Here is an 18,392-nt window from a genome sequence, read left to right as displayed (position 1 = left end):
GATAACCTTTCATTGAAAGTGTAGGGGGCTCCTGGGTGGCTCAGTCATTAAGCCTATGCCTTTGGCTCAGGTCATGATCCCGGGGTCCTGGGATCAAGCCTGCATCAGGCTCCCTGCTCAGTGGGAAGCCTGCTTCTCCCTCTTCCACTCCCCCTGCTTGTGTTGCCTCTCTCCCTGTCTCTCCCTCTGTCGAATAAATAAATAAAATCTTAGAAAAAGAAAGAAAGAAGAAAGAAAGAAAGAAAGAAAGAAAGAAAGAAAGAAAGAAAGAAAGAAAGAAAGAAAGAAAGAGAAGACAAAGAAAGGAAGGAAGAAGGAAGGAAGAAAGAAAGAAAGAAAGAAGAAAGAAAGAAAGAAAGAAAGAAAGAAAGAAAGAAAGAGAGAAAGAAAAAAGAAAGAAAGAAAGAAAGAAAGAAAGAAAGAAAGAAAGAAAGAAAGAAAGAGAAAGAAAGAAAGAAGGAAGGAAGGAAGAAGGAAGGAAGGAAGGAAGGAAGGAAGGAAGGAAGGAAGGAAGGAAGGAAGAAGGAAGGAAGGAAGGAAGAAAGAAAGAAAGAAAGAAAGAAAGAAAGAAAGAAAGAAAGAAAAAAGGAAAGAAAAAGAAAAGTGTGTAAGTCCTTCCATAAATGTTGGCATAGAGATCTGCAAATATTCCCCGGGAAGTGGCCTTACTTATGTCCTTTTGCCTTCCAAGAATTACTATTAAGCTATCAATTATTTCCTAGAAAGTGTTAAAACCACGGCCAATAACAACAAACAAAACCCTCAAACACTCTCCTCAAAACCATCACCACGACCACCAGTAACAAGAAGACCCAAGAAAAGACCCATTTGAGGGAGCAATGCCTCCTACTTTTCTAGTGGATGGAGTGACCCCGCATCTGCCCTAATGCTCTGTTGTTCAAGTGTTTCCACGAAGGCCTTTGGCTGTCCATATAGAGGAACTCACTGGCCCGATCAGCAGAATGGATGAATGTCAGTAAACTATTAAGGCAAAGAAAGCAGGCACCTGGGTGGCTCAGTGGGTTAAGTGTCTGCCTTCAGCCCGTGGTCCCGATCCCAGGGTCCTGGGATCCAGCCCCACATTGGGCTGCTTTCTCAACAGGGAGCCTCCTTCTCCCTCTACCTCCTGCTCCGGCTCCTTGTGCTCTCTCTCTGTCTATCAAATAAACAAATAAAATCTTAAAAAAAAAAAGGTCTTAAAAAAAAAGATTTTATTTATTTATTTGACAGAGAGAGACAGACAGCAAGAGAGGGAACACAGGCAGGGGGACTGGGAGAAGAAGAAGCAGGCTCCCAGAGGAGGAGCCTGATGCGGGGCTCGATCCCAGAACACTGGGATCACGGCCTGAGCCAAAGGCAGATGCTTAACGACTGCACCACCCAGGCACCCCAATAAATAAAATCTTAAAAAAAAAAAAAAGAAAAAGGAAGACAAGGAAACCAAGTGGGAGACCATGTTGCCCTGTGCTTATGCCAGCACCCCAGCAATTCCTCCTCCATCCCTGTGCCACCAGGGCTGGTGCGCCCTGATGGGATCGTCAGCAATCAATGGACAACACAGATAGTGCTTCTACAAAATTCATTTGAGGTACATAACATTTAGGAAAGCAATAGCATACGACATCATATAAACCTCACTCTGCTCAGGATCCAGTCACAGCTCTCTTTTGGGGAAAAGCCCTAAAACTGTTGCATTTCACCCTTTGTGAAAGGTGGAACAGTGGGTCTGTGCCTTAAGAGACCTCGTTGCAACAAAAACGGACCTTTGAGGGGAGAATCATCCAATATTCACCTTTCTGTAAGGTCTATCCTACCCCTCCCTGTGAACAAAGCCCACTCTTAAAAATTAAAAATCCTTCTGGGTGAACACCAATGGCTTCAACTTTGCATCATTCACGTAAGAAGCTTGCTAAGCCCCCGCAGGGAAGAGACTGTGAGTCCCACAGAAAAGAATGGAAAGAAAAAAGACGGCAGGTGATGGGGAGAACAAAGGCCAATGAAATGTAGAGAAAAGTAAATGTCCTTGGCACCTGCAGCCCATGAGTACAAAGCCCAGACAGAGCAGGACAGTCCTCCAGGAACTCACAAGTGCACTACTGGTAATGCTTTGCTGGAGGTAAAAAGTAACCTCTGCTGGACAGAAGCCAGACCTCCAGGACCCTGGAAGTCTCCTTGAACACCTAGAAATCCCTTTGGAAACTTCCTTATCTCTACCCTCCACCCCCAATGTACAGGATATGATCATTCGCTCCTCAAAATCCCAGGGCAGCTCTTCTTGCCCAGGGGTCCCATCCCGGAGCTTCAGTACAAACACCCTTTTGCCCCGGAGATGCCTCAAGAGTTCTTTGCTGACCGTTCGCTCCTGGCCCACCTCGCATCAGCAGGTACCTAAGCGTAACACGTAAACACTAATTAAACTAGCCCTTGACCTGTAGACCTAAGACAGACAACCTGCAGAATTTGTAGAGAATTTATTGCCTCCCCCAGATCTATTTACCGCTGAGCTGAAGGAGGTAGACCCTTACATTGGTTTTCTATTCCTGTGATACCAAGTCGCCAGAAACGTAGCGCCCTAAAGAGAACACATTTTTTATCTTCCAGTTCTGAGGGTGCAAAGTCCCAACAAGGATCTCACTGGACTAAAATCCAGATGCCCACAGGGCCACCTTCCCTTCTGGAGGCTCTAGGAGAGGGTGGAAATTGGTCAGGGGAAGCCTCACTAACATGCAGTCGGGAGGTTTTAGCAAGGGAGCTCCTCTGCCCTCCTTACCTCCTGGGGCATTGCAGCCCCAAGGGGAAGAGACTGATCTGACCTGACAGGGACTTGACATTGCACATGGATACGCCCCCACTAACCCCGCCAGAGGAAGAAACGCTAGCCTCGTCCCCCAAGGAGACACCAGCACACAGCACACTTGCAACTTACGGTTTACCCCGATGGACTTTTAGAACAGCCTTCCCAACTGACCCCTTTGCTCCAAAAAGAAGAGCTTACCTCCCCTTTGTTCTCCGAACTCAAATATGGTTTTGCCACAGCTGGTTTGTCCCAGATCGCCTTTCCCTTTTATTCCCCACGAATCGACGCGGTGTCTATTCTTTAGGTTCACAAGACAGTGTGTCTCTTTGCCTGTTGCATCTGTTAGAGGCCCCTCCTCCATCCTCAGCCCCAGCCCCAGCCCCAGCCCCAGCAGGCAGGGCCCTCCTCACACAGCATCCTTCTGACCTCCTTCTCTGCCTCTTCCAGTGTTAAGGCTCCCTTGTCATTCCAGGGTGCCCAGGTTCCTGGCATTAGCATGGGCACCTCCTAGGGAGGGGGCATTATCCTGCCCACCACCACACCATGAAGTCAGGTGACAAGTACAGTTGGACGCCCCCTCCCCGCCCCCCAATCTTTTCTAATTTCAACAGGTCCGGTCAAAGTAAACCACTACCTCAAGGCGCAATCAAGGCAAAGGCAGATCAGACCCCTAGCGCACTCCATCCATGACCCTATAATTGCCCAATACTAGTGTGTTCAGAGAGTACTTGTTTTGCTTTGTGTTCCAGACCTGGCTTTTTTTCCCTCGAAAGGCCGACTTTGACTGCAGAAATCTCATCGAAGGGGAAGCGCCCAGCGGTGGAGGGACGGAAGGCAGTGGCAGAGTGGGGCGCCTGGGACCCCACCAAGCCCCTGCTGTGAACTCAGCCCTGAGGAAGTGAGCAGAAGGAATGGTTTCCTCTGGCCCTGCCCTGGACTGCGGAATCCTTGGGCGCCTACCCCGGGCGGCCAGGAGGGGGCGCCGAGACCCTGCCCTAGGAGCCCTCCAGGTGAAGCAGCAGGCCCGGGGATGTTTTCAGCCTGTGGGATGTTGCCGGCAGGTGTCAGCCCCAGTGCCCAGAGGAGGCGGACCTTTGTTCCCCGGGCCCCCCAACCCCCCGGGGTGTCCAGACCTGGAGGGGGGCGGCTGGCTTGGAGGCTGAGCTCCTGAGGTGCAGCCATCGCTCTCGGTTTCCTCCAAACCAGGTTCTGAGGAGAGGGAGAGAGGGCGGGGAGAGACGTATCGGCTCTTGGAGGGCTGGTGGCAAGTCCTCCCTCTGTTCCTCCCAGGCTGGCTCAGCCTTCCCTGTGCTGGGCGCTGGGGGGAGGGGTGTGTGTGTGTGTGTGTGTGTGTGTGTGTGTGTGTGTGTGTGTCTGAATGGGAGTGTGGAGGGGTCCGGAGCCAGAGCTGCAGGGAGAGGGTGGAGGAGTGGTAACCAAATCAGGGTGGAGGGAAGGAGGCGGAGGAGACTGTGAAGGCATTGACTGAGAGGAGAGCCGTGACGTCACGGACGGGGCGTGTCCGATGTAAATCAGGCAACGTTTAGGTGCGGTTCTGTGCGGTTGTATTGCCAGGGCTGTGGAAGTAGCAGAAGTAGCAGCGCTGTTGTTTCCAAGGTATTAGGAAGAACTGGGTGGAGGGTGAGGATGCTTGGGACAGGAGTGGGTGCGGAGGGTTTTGGGGTGTGGCTAGGCGAGTGAGCTTGTGTGCAAGGTGAAAGGCGGGTGTGGCTGGAGTGGGTTGGTGGCAGCGGGAGTCATACTTACCTGGCAGAAGAAATACCATGATCAAGCATTTAGTTTTCCCAGGCTGAGGCTCACCCATTGTACTGCAGGTGTGCTGACTCCTGTAACTTCCCCAAATGGCAGAAGCTCGGCTACATAATTTGTGACAGTGGGCGACTCCATCCGCACTCTCCCCTGGTGCTAGCTCTGTAACAGAAGTTTTTTGTTTGTTTGTTTGCTGTCTTGTTCTGTTTGGTCTTCTGGTCAGACCAAGCAGCGGATTCTGGAGACTTCAGACCTCAGTGTTGGGTAATATTCTCTTTTGCTGTTGCTCATCAAGAGTGCATGGTGGTCAGTGACTGTCCACAGCTCTCACTTGCCTGACATTTTGGGTGTTGGGTTTTTCATGCTGTTGTTCCTCCTGCAGCGAGGTGCCAGGTGCCCACCAGTGCTCTTTACTATCTCTGCTTATACAGTAGCTGGCTTGCAGACCTGTCATCCTGCAGAAGTGCTTTCTTTCACTTCCCATGGAACACTGGTCAGTGTTCCTTCTCCTTTCTGCCCTTCCCACATACCTGGCCAGTCACCCTACAAAGCCTCATCCAATGCCCAGACTCCCTGACCTTAATGAGGCCACGTTGTAGCCTACCAAGATAAGCCTTCCTCCCGAGGACCCTTCGGAGACTAGAGATGGTCCAGCTTGACCTACTTCGTTTATTGTAAGTTTACTTGGGGAAGTGATCTCTACACCCAAAGTAGGGATTGGGCTCCCGAAACCAGCTCCAGAGTTCTGTGCTCTGCCAATGGAGCCAGCTAGGCGCCCCTTGAGGGGCTTTGGAAGAGGCAAGTCTGTCCACTTGCAAAGGACCCATTGGGGTGGCACCAGAGACGTTTCCCAAGCAGCAGGCTAGCTCTTGGGCAAGGGGCCATGGGGCTTCTGCATGCTCTCGGGCTCAAGCAAAGACTGTCCTTAGAGCTGTACCTGCATTGTTGTGCAATTCCGAGCTGGAAGAGGTTTCTGGCTTCATGCTTTCGCCAGAGCTGGGGCTTTTTCTCTACTCAGTAAAAGCCTCTGTTCAGAATCTACACTGACCTGTTCCAACTTTTTCTCTTAGCAGAGCCACACCAATAGGGACTCACAGGAACTGGGTTACTCTTCTACCTGAAGCAACAAAACAACACTGCAACAGCATCACACAAGATGCCCGAAATGCAGATTTCCAAGATCCTGGGCATCAGGTAAAGAGGACAGCCATCCCAGACACGTGGAAACACCCAGGGGAGCGGAGCCCTACAAGTGCTCCAAGGTACTGCCTCCAGAGAGTTTCCAAGCAAGGCACCGGAGGGAAGGGCTGCTGAAGAGGAGCCCTGCGGACCTCGTAGAGTTGAGGACACTGGTCTGAGAGGCCCCTGGACAGAGGAGAGACGGGGAGGACAGGGCTGTGCAAAGTCACCTAGCCAGAGCTGTGTTGGGGCCCTAGGGTGGTGTGCAGTGAGGTCCTGCTCAGGGCCTCCATGGAGGCAAGGCCAGCAAGTCAGGCGGCCATCCTTTGAACAGGACCTGGTGCTCACACAGTGCTGGGAGCAAAGCCTGTGCCCCACAGACAGACTGAGCAAAAGGCGAACCCTCCTAATTCCCGAGGCACAGGGTGGAGGACTCAGGGAGGACTTGCCACAGTACTGGGAGCTCATCGTTAGCCCTCCACGGAGCACTGCTCTGGACCACTGAACTAATCGTTAAAGCAACACCAGAAATGACCACACTGTTCCCAAGTAATTTAAATGCATCTCTGAACAAAGCTCGATATTATAGAAAACACAAAAATAGCCAGCAACCAACAAGGTAAATTCACAGTGTCTGGCATTCCATCCGACAGTCTGAGGTATGCAGAGAAGCAGGGGAAATGAGCCTCCTGGAGGAGACAGATCACTCCTCTGAAAATGACCCAGAGCCGACACCAAGGTGAGACTCACCAGAGAAGGACCAGAAAGCGTTTGTTTTAACTGCATCCCATCAGTTCAAAAGAGTCATCAGATTCATGGAAAATGTAAAAAAAAAAGATCTAATCTCACGTTAAGAGATGAAAACCACCCTGACTGAAGGAAACATACTGCAAGGGGCTGACGGCGACTAGAGAAGGCAGAAGAAAAAAGTTGGAAAGGAATCCTGCGGAGTCTGCAGTTGGTGGTGTTGCCATCTTAACCACCTTAACCCTTCCAATCGGTGAGTACAGGATGTCTTTCCACTTGTTTAGGTCTTCTGGAATCTCTTGCAGCAATGCTGTGTAGTTTTCAGTGTACAGCTTTTGTGCCTCCTTGACTTGACTATTCCTAGATGCTATTCTGGTGGGTGCTGTTGGAAATGAAATTGTTTTCTTAATTCCCTTTTTGGATTGTTCATTGCTAGGGTATAGAAGCACCTGATTTTGTCTGTCTTGTGCTCTGCAACTCTGCGGAATTAAGTTATGCACTCTAGTAGCTGGTGTGTGTGTGTGTGTGTGTGTGTGTGTGTGTGTGTGTGTTTGGATTTTTCTCTAAATAGGGGCATGGTATCTGCCAATACAGATACAATTTGACTCTTGAACAAACTGGGGGTTAGGGGTACAGATTCCCACACTTGAAAATCTGTGTGTCACTTTCGACTCCCCCAAAACATAACTACCACTGAAGCCTTACTGATCACAAAACAGTTGATTCACACATATTTTGTGTGCTGTTTGTATTATATACTTTATTCTTATACCACAGCGAGTTAGAGTAAAGAAAATGTCATTGAGGGGCACCTGGGTGGCACAGCGGTTAAGCTTCTGCCTTCGGCTCAGGGCGTGATCCCGGCGATCTGGGATCGAGCCCCACATCAGGCTCTTCTGGTATGAGCCTGCTTCTTCCTCTCCCACTCCCCCTGCTTGTGTTCCCTCTCTCGCTGGCTGTCTCTATCTCTGTCAAATAAATAAAAAAAAATCTTTAAAAAAAAAAAAGAAAAAAAAAGAAAATGTCATTGAGAAAATCACGAGGAAGAGAAAATACATCAACACTACTATACTATATTTATCTAAAAAAATATTCCACCTCTAAGTGGATGCACGTTGTTCTGTTCAGTTGAAACCCACGTTATTCCCCAGTCAATGACAGTTTTATTGGTTCCTTTTCAAATGTTTTTCCCTCACCTGCAGGGTTTTTTTAATTGATTTACAGTTGATACACCATGTGACGTCAGTTTCACATGACAACACAGTGATTGGACAGCTCTACAGATTATATTATGCTCATTAGATGTGTAGCTACTCTCCGTCACCATGCAGAGCTGTTCCTGTACCACCGAGTATATAATGTGATCTTTGTCCTCTTAACATTTTTTAAAATCCTCACTGTGGACGATGTTTTGACAGAGTGTAGAATTCTATGCCCTATCCCCCCAACCCACCACTACCGCGGGCCACCTGTGGACTTTGCCAAAGAGAAGCAGTGACAGACCGGAGGTTCCTTATGTCAGGTCATGGCAGGCCCTGATCTTGGACGAGGATGCTCAGCCTAGGCCAGGGAAATACAGATGAGCAGGAACCATTCTTTGCAAGCCCAGCACCAATTTGAAAGACCAGGGTGACCCTTCTAGACCCCTGCAGGGATGGCTCAGCACCTAGGAGCTGGCCCTATATAGATGTCCAGAAAAAGGCAGGTCCCCAGCCTGGTCCCAACTCCCTGACTTAGACATAGGAGAAGGTTAATGGTGCCACAAGCTCTTTTTCCTACGCTGATGGGGGGAGGGGAGCCTCAGTGCCAGTGCAGGAGGGAGCATCAAAGGGAACCTTTAGCTGTTGACCTAAAGGTCGGTGGGAAGAGCCCACCCAGGGGACCAAGTGTACTTAAGATCCACCCAGGGGACCTGGGTGACTCAGTTGGTTAAGCGTCTGCCTTCAGCTCAGGTCATGATCCTAAGGTCCTGGAATGGAACCCCCCATCGCGCTTCCTGGTCCACAGGGAGCCTGCTTCTTTCTCTCCTCTGCCTGCTGCTCCCCCTGATTTTTGTGTCTCTTTGTTTGTCAAATAAATAAAGATAGAAATTAAAAAAAAAAAATCATCCAGATCTTGCCAGCTGCTTTCCTGTGTCCTGCAGCTCTCACTTTCTCCCCGAATCTCCAGCCAGCTGGGTATCCCCTGTCTTTGCCTTCTGCCCCCTGGTCTCCTTGTGCCACCTGGAGGTCTCCTCCCTTAGGTCGCCTGCCCCCTTGTGGATTCCAGGGGAACTGCCAGGGCCAGAGGCTGAAGGCATAGGCCCTGAATCCCTGACTCCAATGTGAGGTCAGAAACCAGGCTCTAAGTCACCCCCTGCTGGGACTCCAGGATATGGCACCTCACCAGGGAGTGTTTGCCTGGGGACACAAGGACCCATTGATGTGGGACTGTTACCTTTTTTCTTTTTCTTTTTCTTTTGGTGAAATTTACATGCAATCACGTTCACCCATTGTGGAAGTCCCCTAGGATAACACAGTTGTTCAGCTAGTACCCTAGTTTGTTTTAGAGTCTCCTTCCCCTTCCCACACCCCCTCCAGCCCCTCTGCAGACAATCTCCACTCCGTCCTCCAGCCCCAAGCAACCTTGATCTGCTTTCTGTCTCCATACAGTGCTCCTTTCTGGACAGTTTACAGAAATCGAAGGAGACAACACGTAGTTCTTGGTGACTGGCTTCTTTCTCTGAGCATGCTTGTAGGGTTCTTCCACGCTGTTGCTTGGACCAGATTTCTCTGCCTTTTGTTGCTGAATAGATTCCATGGTACAGATAGGCCACATTTTGTTTGTCCATTCACCAGTCGATGGCACTTCGTGTTGCTGTCAGTTTTTCTCCTATTGTGAATAATGCTGCCCCGAATCTTTCTGAATGAGGCTTGCGTGAACAACTGTTTTTATTTCTCTCAGATAGATTTCTAGTTGTGGAATTGCTGGGACCTATGGAAAGCTTGTGTTTCACTCTTAAGAACTCTCAAGGTGGCTTCCAAAGCGGTTCTTTTATTTTACGTTCGTTCCCACAGCAATATAGGAGGGTCCAGTTTCTCCACATTCTCAGCAACACTTGGCACTGTCTTTTGAACATAATCGCACTAGTTGGTGTAAAGTGGTACCTGGTTTTACTGGCATTTCGTGAGGACTAATAAGGTTGATTACTTTTTTGTGTGCTTATGAGCCATTTATTGGTCTTCTTTGGTAATGTGTGTATTCAAGTGTTCTACTGGCATTAAAAAGTGTGTAGCTTCTGCCCATTGAGTGAGTTCAAAGTACTCTTGCCTCTTGTGAATGTGAGTCCTCATTGGGTATTTAATCTGCAAATATTTTCTCCTAATCAGTGGCTTCTCTGTTCCTTTTCTCAGTGGTATCTTCTGATGCAAAGAAGTTCATCTCAAGCTTTTCTCTTCCATACTGTGCTCTTGCTGTAGTGACTTAGAACTCTTTGCCCAATGCAAACTCCTGACCATTTTCTCCTATGTGTGCCCCTTGAATGGTTGTTTTGGCTCTTACACTTAGCTCTGTGGCCAGTTTGAGTTCATTGCTGTGTATGGTGTGATCTCCAGCAACAGCCGTGGGGGAGCTTTGTCCTGCCAGGTGCAGGAGAACCTGGAGGTAACCTGGAGGTAGCTTGTGTGTACAGGGCAGTCCTACTCCTCTCCTTGGCCCCACCTACAGGTTAATCTCCCCCAGGCCAGGAAAGGGGATTTCACCTTCCCACACCTGTTAGTGATGGGCTGAGTACCTTTGGGGAGGCAAGATAAATGGGGCTGGTGGTCCCATACTATGTATACTCCCCATTCTCTGGGACTAGGTACAGAGGAGCTCCAACAGCCCCAGGGCAGTCCTAGTCAGAGGTGTCTTTAGGAGCCCAAACACACTGAGAGCAGGAGAAGATTACACAGAAAGGATACAAGGGATCCCAGGGGATCTGGGTTGGGTTCCTAGAGGGTCTTCTATGGGTAGGTGGGAAAGAGGACTCGCAGACAGCAGGAACTCAGGAAATAGGTCCAAAGGGAGTGGAGCAGATTGGAGGCATTTCCCAGAGTTTGAACTATTTTTGCCAACCTGAAATTCATGGTGTGTGCCGGACCATCAAAGGTGCCTGGAGGGACACATGGCTGGCTCCGTGAGGGAAAATGTGCAACTCTTGATCTCAGAGTCATGAGTTGGAGCCCATGTTGGTGATGGAGCCTAGCTGAAATTTAAAATAATAATACTAAAAAATAAAAAATACGCAGGTGCATGCATCAGGAATCCAGAGTTACTCCTTCTAAGGAAAGGATGGGACAGCTACCTCGGTCCTTGCAGATCAAGAGCCATGCTGAGCTGGAGAATCCTCAACGTTGCCTGACTTTTCCCAAGATCAACCCAGAGACTCTGCACTTTTAATATTTGTTGGGTTTCCCGTGTGTGGCCTGAGGTCCACTGGCAGACAAAAGTTGACACCCTAAGTACAGAAGTAGACCAAGAAATGGAAGAGTACCTGGATGCACCACATTACTCTCTGCCCGCACTGCAGCCTCACTGAAAACGGGAATGGGCATTCGAAATCCCTGGTATGCAACACAGGTTATGAAAAAAATGGAAAGTTTGGGTTAACAGTTTAAATGATTGTGCCCTCAGACTGAATTTGATGGCAATTGCAGACTGTTGAACATTTTCTAGGTTCTGCAGGTGGAAATGGGAGACTACGGGACAAAGCAATTATACAACTCAGAATAACTTTGGTAACTTAGTATCTTCATACTTGACACAGTTTTGGTATTTTGTCTGATCCGAGGGTCTCATGCTTCTATCTAAGCATATTTGTACAAGGAAGTGGATATCAATACCTCACCTAAAATCCATACCACTAAATGTGCCAGTGCTCATTCCTAACGGTAGTTTAGGCTCCTTTCTGACTGCCTGTATTTACCTTGACTGATTCTGAAGGCAGCCCATTCTGGCCCATGTGTACTTCTCTTTGGCCCCATCTACAGCTTAAGCAGAACATCTGAGCAGGCTCCATCACTGAGGGAAGGATATAGGTCAGACAGGTAACAAAGAGAAATGGGGGCACTTGGGTCAGCAGAAAGAAAGTATGCCTATAAGTGGGTTGATTCCAGAGAGGGCCATTTCATTGCTTTTTAAAAAATATTTTATTTACTTATTTGAGAGAGAACATGAGAGAGAGCGTGGGGGAGGGGAGAAGGAGAGAGAGAAGCAGACTCCCCACCCAGCAGGGAGCTGGACTTGGGGCTTATCCCAGGACCCTGGGATCCTGACCTGAGACAGAGACTGACTCTTAACCAATTGAGCCACTCAGGCACCCCTTAAAATAATTTTTAAAAAATTCCGGTGTACTTAACATATAGTGTTACATTAGTTTCAGGTAAGATCATGGTATTTATTTTTTAACTTCCATTTTTTAAAGATTTTATTTCCTTATTTAAGTAGAGGAAGGGTGGGGGCAGAGGGAGAAAAATCCCAAGCTGACACTGCAATGAGCATGAAGCCGAAACTGGGGCTTGTTCCCACGACCCTGAGATCACGAACTGAGCTGAAATCAAGAGTCAGAGGGTTCAACAACTAAGCCACCCGGTTGCCCCTTGGAATTTCTAAGAATAATATGTTTAGTGTTCTCTCTGAAATGGGCACTGAGTATTGAGCAATGCTGAGAGAAACCATGGTACCCATAGGCACCAAGGTCAGATGGGCCAAAATGTAACACAGTGGCATATTGATTATTTTGAATTGAAGCTACTTGAAGAGCAACTGGTGCAAGGACACTCGAACCCTCTTCTGTCTTCCTGAATGCAGGAAACCAATCTCCCGTATGTAAAAGGCATCTCATGTACTAAGAAGTAAAAAAACTTCCTTCTCACCAGGGACTTTAAAGCAGAGATTCTAAATTCTGCTTAGAACTCCCTTCAAATTAAAACTCCCAAACATCCCTCAGAAATGTACTGTGTCCTTGTCTAAAATACATAAAAACTACCTTAATACTTTATATTTCTTTAAAGGTCTCCATTTCAATATCAGTTCTTCGTAGGCATGCAATGTCTCAGATAAACTTAATTTTTAGTTTAGCTGGAAGACCTTGAAAGGTAAAGGAGGAACTTTTCCTTCCTTACATACCTTTGCCCAGGGAAATGAAATTGGACTCTTGCTGATTTAGAAGTTACACCTACGCAATGTGGGGAAAAGAAGGGAAACAGCATTCCTTACAGCTACTCATTTCCCTTCAGTGGAGGTGGTCTGGAAAGAAAGAAGAAAGAAAGAAGAAAGAGAAAGAAAGAAAGAAAGAAAGAAAGAAAGAAAGAAAGAAAGAAAGAAAGAAAGAAAGAAAGAAAGAAAGAAAGAAAAAAGAAAGAAACCAAGCAAGCAGGAGAGAGAGGAGGGGAGGGAGGAAGGAAGGAAGAAGGAAGGAAGAATGAATGGATGCATGGATGGAAGGAAGGAAGGAAGGAAAAGAAGGAAAGAGAGAGAGGGAAAGAGGAAGGAAAGAGAGGGAGGGAGGAAGGGAGGGAGCGAGGAAGGAAAGAAGGAAGGAAAGAAGGAATGTATCCTGGTCAATTTTCCTAGTAAACATCTAGTGAAGAACCGGTTGGTAAACACCCAAATGGTGGTGACTGTTCGGAGGGTCCCTCCATGACATGCTTTCAGGAGGGTGTATCTGACGTGTATAAAACTATTTAGAGAACCAAACCTAGAATCTGTGGATTAATACGGCTTCATTCCCTAGAACTGGTCCCAAGAGCTATGTAAGCATAGCCATGGGAAATCACCCCAAACAGCTCCACTTTGTGTGGTGAGCTCACACATCACTTGAGACCATATATGTTTCGTCTGTGCCAGAACATGTCCTCATGTGGGAAGCAGGTTCTTGCAGTTAGTGTTGGTGGTCTCAGTTGCTTTGCTGGTACCTCATAATTTTACCCTTGAAAATGTGAGTAAAACTTGATAGTGCTTAAGATTTATGATTTGGGGCAACTGATTTGGCAAAGCAACCCTTTCTATCATCCCCATATTTGTTGGATGTGCTCTTATGCAATTCTCTGGTCTTTCTTGAAATAGTTGCCATTGGCCAAAGTTAAGGCAGGATAATCTGTGTACAGAGTAACTGTTGGATCATGGATTAAATGTTTTGTGGCCATTATGGCCAAATTTTTTGCTAAGGTATCTTCCAAAACCATGTATCGTTCTTTTGCACGTGCCCATTTGCAACTCCAAAAGCCCACAGGGATGTTTCCCTGCTACCTTGTAGTCCTTGTCATCAATTCCCTGTTAGTTCAGGATTATAACAGATCTCATTATTTTTTTAAAAAAGATTTTATTTATTTATTTATTTGACTGAGACAGAGAGAGAGAGAGCACAAGCAGGGGAACAGCAGAGGGAGAGGGAGAAGCATACTCCCCATTGAGCAGGGAGCTCAATGCGGGGCTCCATCCCAGGATCTTGGGATCATGACCTGAGCTGAGGGCAGACTCTTAACCGACTGAGCCACCCAGGCGCCCCAACAGCTCTTATTAAATCCCACATGCCATCTATCATAACTCTCTGTCTTGTTTTATACAATTTCCCATAGTTACAAATACAGCAGGGATAAGAAAAGATGAAGTACAGGGAGCAATCTTACCTTGAAACGGTCCGTTCATTTTTGGGAAATTTGTCACACCACATCTGGGTGAAAAATTGATCCTTGGCATGGCCTTAGCCGATGACAATTCCCTTAACTCAAATCGCCAGGAACACACCTCCCATGAAACAAGTTGGGGCTTTTATTCCTTGCAGCCAGAAAGAACACCCCCCATGGTCTCAGGAAGAGAGCGTTAGAAACCCCCCATGGTCTCAGGAAGAGAGCGTTAGAAAGAACCTATTGTAGATAGGAAATGCCCTTCACAGTGTCCTTCATGTTACAAGGGTTAGGGAACATCATGTGAACGTGTCGAATAGATTTTTACTGTTTTTCTTTGACTTTCTTTTTTTTTTTACACCCAACATCACCAAATCATTCATTTGGAATCAGAATTCAAAGAACACGTGACAGTTGAGAAATGTATGTTTATTCTGATCCAGTTGTACAACGAATCTAGCTCAAATTACCAAATAAATGTTACATTATTTCTTCAGGACTGGGGCTTTTCGATGACTTCAAATTTAGGATCTTCAGATTTGAAGTCCGGGCATGTATTCATGTCTGCTCCACCATACATTTGCTTAAGCTTGAAGAGCTCTCTCTAGGTCTTGCTGGAGCTCTGGGCCAGTATCAGCATGTCCTCCAGAAGCTTCATTCTGTAGTCTCTAACCGTGTCCACAAAGAGTTTCTGTACAGGATCAAGCTCCTTATCAGATGCCACTGCTGGAACACCAGTGTTGCTCCTCAAATGCACTGAGCCTGTAGACCGAATGAGAGAAGAGAACCTGAAGAGCCTCTGAAAAATCAGGGAGATTGTCTTCCTTGCACTCAGTCCGCAGAGGCCAGAGCTTCCGCTGCTCCCACAATTCTGCTTCCGGCCCTGGCTCAGCCCTCACCCGCCTTCCCAGGATCTCAAGGTGTTACCGATTTTTTTTTCTTTATAGAGATCAGCCTACATGTTTCTAAAGATTAAAAACCCAGGAGAGTAGAGATAAGCATCTGAACTAGTTCTCTACTGATAGTATTAACAAATTAGAAAACCGGTGGTTTAAAGCAACAAAGAGCATTTGTTACCTCACAGTCCTATGGCTCAGGAGTCTGGAATTACGAGGATGGGTTCTCTGCTCACAGAATTGGTCAGTATGTCGTCCCCACACGAAGCCGTCTGATAGTGACCTTGTTGTGGTTCTCTCTCCCAGGAGGGGCTGCCCTCACCATCTCACTCCTCTGGGATCCTCTTCCCTGACCCTGATTTGTGTCTGTCATGATGCTTTCAGTTTACCCAGGTGGCTTAGGAGGAAGGTTAGAACTGTGGAGCCCAGAACTGATCTCTGCTGTCTCTTCTCCAGGGGCAGAATAAATGACAGAGGTCTTCATAAAGAAATGACTCCCATGAGGGCTGACATCCCCCAGCAATTGGAGCTGAGGAGGAAACGCCCTAAAAACCCAAGTCATGGAAGCAGGACCCACATGAGGTAGGAGCCCTTCCCAGAAATGTCCCCTTTCTCCGTTGAAAGCCACCTTGGATGAGGGACTTGGTCTGCTCAAACCGGAGTCAGTCTTGTGAGCACTGGGGCGTCAGAATCTCCATCCTAGGCTCTTTGTTTGAAATAGGCTTTTTTTCATACATGAGAATCTCCTTGGAGTTTTTGTCTGAAATGCAGCTTCTTTGCCTTATTCCCAGGGGATTCTAACAAGCACCACAGTGACTCTGATGTAGGTGTCCTTTAGCTCTGCAGCAGGTGCCCAGGGACTGGAGCCCTGTCTGCTACATGATGTCCCAGTTCACATCTAACTTTCCAGTGGCTCATGCTGGCTTTCCTAATTTATAGTATACATTTTCTATCATACAGGAGATACATATGCTCAAAGAGAGAATTAAATGATCCAGTAAAGCGTATGTGACCTGTGGTGAAGCTGCTATCGGACTCTTGGACAGCTTCTCTGAAGGCTGTGCTTTTATTGCTTCAGCACAGACCCGGGATAGGGTTGGAATGGAAATATGGTTGGGACTGGAGATCAGTAAAAGTTCGTCATTCCTGGTAACTGTTATTTATCCACTTGACAAGTATTTACTGAATGTTTCACCTGGCAGGCTGTCATGGAGGCACTGGGGACATGGCTGAGCAAGGCAGACTGATGCCACCTCTCAGGAAAATGAATGTTGGCACAGGAGTCAGATATCTGATCGATAATCACGTAAGTGCATTTTATTTGTGATCATGATGAGTGTTACGTAATACACTTGTGTGCTGTGATCCTGGTCTATTAGCCAGTGATTTAAAAGTGAATAAAAGGAAGAGAACTATATCGCTGTGAGAAAAGATTTGTCCCCAAATAGGCCTTCTGGTGTTTTTAACAGTGGAAATGCTTACATTTAATCCAAGGTCTCCTGAAAATTACTTATGCATTTTTAAGGGGAACTTTTAATTTCAGTGTCCCCTGAAATTCTGTTGTGGGTTTCTGGAGGGTGCATTAGGTGCCTCGACAGGGAAGCTTGCAGCCAAGGCCATTGTGGGGGCTCTCCTGCCATCAAGTGATAAAGGAGTTTGGGGCAATGTCTTAATCTCTCTGGGCCTCAGTTTCCTCATCTGTAAGATAAGGTTGTTATTCAAATTCTCCAAAGTCACCTCCTGCTCAGATTCTGTGAGTGCATGAGGGACTGAGATGCCTGTTAAGCAGCCCTGGGGACTGCAGCTGAGACCTGACTTGGTCTCTTCTCTGCGTGTCTCCTGCAGGAGCCTGAGCTGAGCCCACACTGAAAACAGAGAACAGAGGGAGCCAATGAAAGACAGAAAAGCAGCACGTTTGGAGGATGAGAATAACCCAACGATGTCCAAGGCAATGGTGAAGCAGGTGGTTGGTGCAGGAGGTAAGAAGAAGGACAAGTTGAGTTCAGAGAAATCAGGGGAGACCACGGAATGCATACAGCAGCTTCCAACTCTGCAAGGAAGGAGGACTAAGAGAGTAACTTAGGCCACAGTGAACCTGTGCACCTGCCGACGAGCCCCACAGGATGGAGCGGGCTTGGTTTGAACTGCTGGGAAGCACCAATTCCAAGAGGAGGAGGATGTGACCATGAGGCTCTGCCCCAGACGCCTAGCCTCGACCTTGGAGCTGCCCTCATGGTCGATGTCCTCCACGTAAGTGTGGGCTTAGAGGGATCAATGATGTTTGGATAAGGGTTGGAAATGTCCATTCTCACTGCAGATAGTTCTGCCCTAAGGTCAGGGAGGCCCAGGGTAGTGGACCATTGCATCTGAAGCCACATGATATTAATAATATTCTTAATAATGCTGCCTGGGGGTCATGAATGGAAAGGGTCAAGGATCTACTCAGAAAGTGAAGGTTTAGGGAATATAATATTTGAGTGGAGTCAAGTGTAGTGTAGTGGGAGAAAAGTTATTGCATTTAACAGCACCTGATGACTTCCGGGGAAACAAAGCTGACGCTAATCATGGCTCTAGATGCCAAATAACAAAGCAAACCACTTTCTTGCATTGGTCGTAGAGAAACAGGAAGCCCTTAATGCACATAACATGCTGGAAAGTTGCTCTGCCAGGAGGGTCATGCAATAAAACAGATCACCTGGCCGGTGGCAGAAGAAAGGGCTGGGCTGAGTTTGTGACAGTATCCCTTAGGTGGTGGAGAAAAAGGGTTGGGGCTTTTGAAGTTACAAGTGAGCTGGCTCATAGTAACATTACACCATCTTGAGAAAACATATCTAGCAAAATTTTGGATTCGATGGACACTAAAAATTTAGTCCACGATCTGCAATAATTCTTTTTTTTAATGCAATGATGATTTTAATTTTTGTACTTTGTTATTTGATTACTGTCGAAGTTGAATATTTTCTCTTAAGTTAATTATCTTAAATACTTTTTATGTGACAGTCTGTTTAAGATTTGAAGTACGTAATTGACACAGTATACTTCAGTTCCTTAGGGCAATGAGAAAACCATAGTAGCCTTGTGTATTGGTTGGTTATTGATTTATAAAACTGTACTAGTTTTCAACATGAAATTATGGGGATATTGACTAGTCCAGAAGCCTTGTTAACCATATACTATAAAGGAAGTTGAAGAAAAACATGCTAAGGTGAAAATGCATACAATGTTCCCCCCAAATTAAAAATTCCCAAATACAAATATGCTTTAAATGCAAAGAGTCAAGGCCTACTGTTGGAAGCTGTTCACTAGTACTGAGGAAGGTCATCAATTCACTCTACTTCTTTGTATCTAGTTAATTTT

General features: G+C 47.0%; 2 protein-coding genes and 1 non-coding gene across 7 annotated transcripts in view; 2 read left to right on the top strand and 1 right to left on the bottom strand.

The window, feature by feature from the left end:
* The window catches only part of LOC123802716 (uncharacterized), a 389,246-nt gene that overhangs the window by 292,549 nt on the left and 78,305 nt on the right, over positions 1–18,392 (bottom strand). The gene's annotated exons all lie outside the window — the stretch shown is intronic.
* LOC123780209 (putative NBPF family member NBPF5) overlaps positions 354–18,392 on the top strand; it is a 35,080-nt gene continuing 17,041 nt past the window's right edge. The window contains exons 1-7 of one of the 5 annotated variants that reach the window (XM_087866325.1): positions 354–3,807; positions 4,633–4,831; positions 5,638–6,746; positions 10,762–11,079; positions 15,492–15,617; positions 16,238–16,341; positions 16,881–17,285. The gene's annotated coding sequence lies outside the window, so the exon portion shown is untranslated. Of the gene's footprint in view, positions 3,808–4,632; positions 4,832–5,637; positions 6,747–10,761; positions 11,080–15,033; positions 15,618–16,085; positions 16,342–16,804; positions 17,286–18,392 lie in introns of those variants that run through there. The other 4 variants (XM_087866324.1, XM_087866323.1, XM_087866326.1 and 1 more) reach the window with 4 other exon arrangements.
* LOC148109221 (U1 spliceosomal RNA) lies at positions 4,557–4,718 on the top strand. The gene has a single exon (XR_015726428.1). It is a non-coding gene; the product is annotated as a U1 spliceosomal RNA (small nuclear RNA).

The sequence above is a fragment of the Ursus americanus genome, chromosome 12, assembly GCF_024610735.1.
Source record: "Ursus americanus isolate L20-20 chromosome 12, mUrsAme1.1.p, whole genome shotgun sequence".
In the NCBI taxonomy this organism is placed as follows: Eukaryota; Metazoa; Chordata; class Mammalia; order Carnivora; family Ursidae; genus Ursus; species Ursus americanus.
Note: the sequence above shows the minus strand (reverse complement) of the source record. Positions and strands in the feature narration are given on the sequence as shown.